The 6,268-nt window shown below is 36.9% G+C and overlaps 1 pseudogene; it reads left to right on the top strand.

Annotated features, from left to right (window-relative positions):
• The first annotated feature begins 1,748 nt into the window (after positions 1-1,748).
• Positions 1,749-4,362, top strand: LOC140611546 (large ribosomal subunit protein eL24-like; annotated as a pseudogene).
• Positions 4,363-6,268: the final 1,906 nt, after the last annotated feature.

Genomic DNA, 6,268 nt, shown 5'->3' with positions numbered 1-6,268 from the left:
TTGCCTAGGGACACCTGTGTGGCTCAGCAGTTGAGTGTTGCCTTTGGTTCAGGTTGTGATCTCCGAGTCTGGGATTGAGTCCCACATTAGGCTCTTTGTAGGGAGCCTGCTTCTTCCTCTGCCTATGTTTCTGTCTCTCTCTGTGTCTCTCATAAATAAATAAATAGATAGATAGATAGATAGATAGATAGATAAAATCTTTTTAAAAATAAAATAAAATAATTTGTCCAACTTCAGGTTGTTCCTATGGCTGAAGATTTCAATAAATCCTTTATATACATGATTTAAGCTTAATGAATGGGTTACCCCAAGTGAAAATTAAAGGCAAACCTGCTATTGAGTACTCTGCTCTGCTGCTTCAACCTGCTTAATAATAAGCTGCATCTCATTTCTCAAGGCTTTTACTCACTATTTCAGTTTTCTATACCAAGTTGTCACTCAAAGAGGCAGTGGAAAGAGTTTTTTAAAAATCTACAACTAGGGCTGCCCGGGTGGCTCAGTGGTTTAGCGCCACCTTCAGCCCAGGGTGTGATCCTGGAGTCCCGGGATCGAGTCCTGCGTCTGGTTCCTGCATGGAGCCTGCTTCTCCCTCTGCCTGTGTCTCTGCCTCTCCCTCTCTCTGTGTCTCTCATGAATGAATAAATAAAATCTTTTTTATAAATAAATAAATAGCTACAACTATTTTTTAAAAGCTTCTGTGTGTGTGTGTGTATACCTATATCTATACTTACACCCGTAAACTATAGAAAGGAAAAAACCTGTGTACACCAACCAAACCAAGTGTGCACTTTCTTCCTGATCACACGGGAAGGTTGCATTTCCCAACATAAAAGGATCTGGATGGGCTCATGTGGCTAGTTCTGGCCTAAGAAATATGAGTGGAAGCAATCACATCTAAGTCCAGTCCTTAGCAAAAGTTCTCACATAATCTTTTCTTCTCTCTCTCAAGCATTCTTCCTCTCCTCCTTTTCTCCTTTCCCCATGTATGGAGCTGGGCATCCAAAATAGCAATATCAAATACCTAAGGCATCTCTGAGAAAAGAGTTGCCTCAACAGACTGCCTGACCTGCCCCAGACTATGACATAAGTGAAAACAAACCTACAGTGTGCTTTGCCACTGAGAGCTCAAGGGTGTCTTACTACAACAAAATCAACTCATAAATATTATCATCCTCCCCCTACATTTCTACGACAAATCTTCAGAAAGAAGGGGTGGGCAGGAGGCCTGTATTCAGAGAAGCCTGGATTTGTGATATTTCCATTCTCTATACTGGGAGTTTTCTTTAAAGAATGTTTACAAGAGAGGATCCCTGGGTGGCTCAGCAGTTTAGCGCCTGCCTTTGGCCCAGGGCATGATCCTGGAGTCCTGGGATCGAGTCCCATGTCAGGCTCCCTGCATGGAGCCTGCTTCTCCCTCTGCCTGTGTCTCTGCCTCTCTGTGTGTGTATGTCTCTGATGAATAAATAAATAAAATCTTTAAAAAAAAAAAAGAATGTTCACAAGAATAAATTTAATGCATAGTTTACTGTAGAAAAATCTAGAGGGAGAAATGGAATTATTTCAAAATCTTTTGAAATATACTGCTTTTGAAAGAGATGTGGGGCTAAGTCAGTTTTCTAAGAACTTGCAGTTTAGTGAGTCAAGTAGATTTTTTTGTTAATTGAACATTTTACATATTAAGCTAAAGTAATGTTTAGCTAAGTAAAATGTAAACTATAGGACTGTCTAATGGGTTATATTTACACTTCATGGCACATCATGTTAAATCCTGGTAAAATGAATAGGTCAAGTATCTTTAATCTCACTTTGTATATTTTGTTGAAAAGATATTATGAACTCCTAAAGAAACTATTTAACTGAGAATCAAAAAAAAAAAAATAAGTTTCCCTCACTGCTTTGCCACACACCTGCTGTTAAGATCTTGAGCAAGTCACTTATGCTCTCTGAATCTCGGTTCTTCATCTAAGAAACTGTGGAAGTTAAGAATAGATGATTCTGTATGACCAAGAGTATATTTAAATTCTGAAATATGACCACTAAGAGTTATTGAATTGGGACTTGGAGACTCAGTGGGTTAAGTATCCAACTCTTGATTTCATCTCAAGATGAAATGATCTCAGGGTCCTGAGACCCTGATAATGATAATGATCTCAGGGTCCTGAGATGGAGCCCGAATCCAGTTCTTGCCACTCACCAGCAAGTCTGCTTGTCTCTATCTCCCTATGCCCCTCCCTTGGCTTATGCGCACTTGTATGTGCACTCATGCGTGCTTACACTCACTCTCTCAAATAAAAAAATAAATATTTTTTTAAAAAGAGTTATTGAATTTATAGACTTGCTTTTTAAAAATATATTGGTAGTAATAGCATGCCAAAGTCCTTGATCAGGCATATATCCAGTGCCTGAGAATTATACAGTTTCAAAATATGATCTCCTCTGTAACAATTTCTTTTATAATATGATTTCCAGAACTGTAATGTGTTGAACAACAGTCTTTGACGTCACCTAATATTAGTAAGAAAATAATGCAAAAATGTTTTATTTCTGGTTGTTCTATGAATGAGTGTAAAATATTTCCTTAAATCACTTTTTTAGAAGAATTAATCATTGAGGTACACATCTTTAAAAGTATGCCTGCTTTTCAGGTGATCTGTAATTTCAATTTCATTATTCTAAAACTCTACTAAATGCGTGAGAGATAAGTCAGTAGGAAGTTCATGGATAGATCTGGAAATTAACCCTAATTCAACTAATTTTTGTTGAGCACCTTCTATAAGTCAAGCTGTTTTGAACATTGTATGAAAAGACAAAACCTTATGGGAAAGATATTGCTCTGTCCTTTAAGGACAGAGCAAAAAATATAAAATAACTATAATATAAGTCAGGTCATAAAACCTGGTGAAAGCATAAGCTAAATATATAACTCAGAAAAGGGGAGTGTCGCAGCCAAACAATAGTAAGAAGGCTTAACAAAGGATTTGGTATGTGAATGCATCTTGACAATTAATAGAATTCTGGTAGATGGAAATGAAGAAAATATTCCTAGTAAATGGAAGAGAAGGAGAAAATGTGCAAAGGTGAGAAAATGTAGTATAATCTTAGAAAAAGCACACTGGTAGGTTTAACTAAGTGTAGAGAGTAGAATAAGAACTCATGAGAGATTACATTGGGCAGGTAAGATATGGAGGGCTCTAAATACCAGGCTGAATATATGTACTCAATGTGAAATATGTGGGTGGATCACTAAAGATTCTGGTTACGGAATAACAAGCAGGCTGAGGGTGAGGTGAATTCATGATACTATCAGTAGTTTAGGGAGAAGAGCAAGTTTTGGGGCCATCAAATATCAGTGGAACCAATTAGACATGGACCATAGGATTGCTGGTGTCCTTAGATTCATGTTTCTTACACTTTTTCAAGGTCCCAAATGCTTTCAAAGGATTCTGTGGGAGAAGCTGCCCTGTTGGTCCCATGCTATTACTCTATATGCCTCATTTTCTATGGTAGTTATCAAAACTAGGCATTGCCCACCATATTATCAAGATTAAAGGGGAAAGAAAACAGTCCCAAACACACCTCATTTCTAAAGTAGATATAGTACTCCTCCCCACCTCCTGTGAATAAATAAAAACTTACAAGATTAAATTGTATACTGTATGCCCAAGAATCCTGCAGTGCTTTCATTTGCAAAACAAAAGATCATATTGTGCTAAGAAAAGCTGTCTACAATTTGTTTCTCAACCTTCTTTTAAATCTATTGCCCCTTTCTGATAAACCTAAAAATACCAGATTACTTGAAATTTCAATGTAAAGTAATGATGAAGAACATATCAATGTAGTTCTTCACCATCTTTCCTTCTTCCTGGCTGCCATAGCCATGAGGTGGAGCTGTGCAGTTTCAGTGAGTACAAGATCTACCCTAGACATGGGAAACCCAATGCCAAGACTGACAGGAAAGCTTTCCAATTTCTAAATGCAAAATGCCAGTTATCATTCCTTTTGCAGAGGAATCCTCAGCAGATAAACTGGACTATCCCCTACAGAAAAAAGCACAAAAAGGGACAGTCCGAAGAAATTCAAAAGACAAAAACCTGGTATGCAGTCAAATTCCAAAAGACAATCACTGGTGCCATCTCTTGCTGATAGAATGGCTAAGAGGAATCAGAAGCCTGAAGTTAGAAAGGCTCAACAAGAACCATCAGGATTGCCAAGGAACCCAAAGAGGCCAAGCAAACATCAAAAAAGACAGCAATGGCTGCTTCAGAGTTTCCCTTGAAGGCTAAGCAAAAGACTGTGAAGCCTGTAAAGGTTTCTGCACACTGGGTTGGTGGAAAATGCAAAGTTGGTGGATCAGATGTTTAAATAAACATCTAAGTATAAAAAATGAATACATAAAGTAGAACTGATAAACAAATTCAGTAAATTCATAGGAAACAAAATCAGCATAGAGAATTTCTTGTATTTCTATACACCAAAAATAAAGTAGCAGAAATAAAAATTTTTTTAAAATCCCATTTAAAACTACACCAAAAGGCAGCCCAGGTGGCTCAGTGGTTTAGCGCCACCTTCAGCCCAGGGTGGGATCCTGGGGTCCCTAGATGGAGTCCCACGTCCGGCTCCCTGCATGGAGCCTGCTGCTCCCTCTGCCTATGTCTCTGCCTCTCTCTCTCTCTCTCTCTGTCTGTCATGAATAAATAAATAAAAATTTTAAAATTAAAATAAATAAATAAATAAATAAAACTACACCAAAAATAATAAGATACTTGGGAATAAACCTAACCAAAGAGACAAAAGACCAATACCCTGAAAATTATAAAACACAGATGAAAGAAACTGAAGATGACACAAAGAAGTAGGAAGACATTCCATGCTCATGGGTTAGAAGACAAATATTCTTAAAATGTCTATAATACCCAAAGCAATCTAGATGTTCAATACCATCCCTATCAAAAATACCAACAGCATTTTTCATAGAGCTAGAACAAACAATCCTAAAATTTCTATGGAACCACAAAAGACTCTGAATAGCCAAAGCAATCTTGAAAAAGAAAAGCAAAGCTGAAGACATCACAATTCTGGACTTCAAGTTATATGACAAAACTGTAGTAATTAAAATAGTATGGTATTGGCACAAAAATAGACACCTATATCAATAGAACAGAATAGAAAATCCAGAAATAAATCCACAATGATATGGTCAACTAATCTTCAACAAAGCAGGAAAGAATATCCAATGGGAAAATGATAGTCTTTTCAACAAATGGTGTTGGGAAAACTTGACAACAACATGCAGAAGAATGGAAGTGGACTACTTTCTTACACCATAAACAAAAATAAATTCAAAATGGATGAAAGATCTAAATGTGAGATCCGAAACCTTAAAAATCTTAGAAGGGCACACAGGCAGTAATTTCTCTGACATCACCCATAGCAATTTTTTTCTAGATAGGTCCCCTGAAGCAAGGGAAGCAAAAGCAATAGTTCACTTTTGCTTTTAGTTCACTATTGGGATTACATCACAGTAAAAATCTACACAGCAAAGGAAACCATCAACAAAACTAAGACAACCTTTGGAATAGGAGAAGATACTTGCAAATGACATATCTGATAAAGTGTTAGAATCCAAAATATATAAAGAACTTAAAAATTCAACACCCAAAAACCAAATAATTCACTAAAAAATGAGCAAAAGCTACGAATATATATTTCATCAAAGAAGATATACAGATGGCCAAAAGACACATAAAAAGATGCTCAACATCACTCACCATCAGGTAAATGCAAATCAAAACTACAATGAGATATCACCTCACACCTGTCAGAATGGTTAAAATTAACAAGATAGGAAACAACAAATATTGGTGAGGTTGTGGAGAAAAGGAAACCCTCTTGCACTGTTGGTGAGAATGCAAGCTGGTACAGCCACTCTGGGAAAGAGTGTGGAGGTTCTTAAAAATAGAACCCTATGACCCAGCATCACACTATTGGGTATTTACCCAAAGAATACAAAAATACTAATTCAAAGGGATACATGTATCCCTATGTTTATAGCAGCATTACCTACAAAAGCCAAATTATAGAAGCCCCCCAGTGTCCATTGGTTGATGAATGGATAAAGAAGATACGGAACATACATACCTTTTAATGTTATTCAGCCATATAAAGGATGAAATCTCGCCATTTGCAATGATGTGGATGAAGCTAGAGAATATAATGCTAAGTGAAATACATCAGTCAGAGAAAGACAAATACCATATGATATCACTCA

This window comes from Canis lupus, chromosome 20 (assembly GCF_048164855.1).
Source record: "Canis lupus baileyi chromosome 20, mCanLup2.hap1, whole genome shotgun sequence".
NCBI lineage: Eukaryota > Metazoa > Chordata > Mammalia > Carnivora > Canidae > Canis > Canis lupus.
This window is presented reverse-complemented; position numbering and strand designations above follow the sequence as displayed.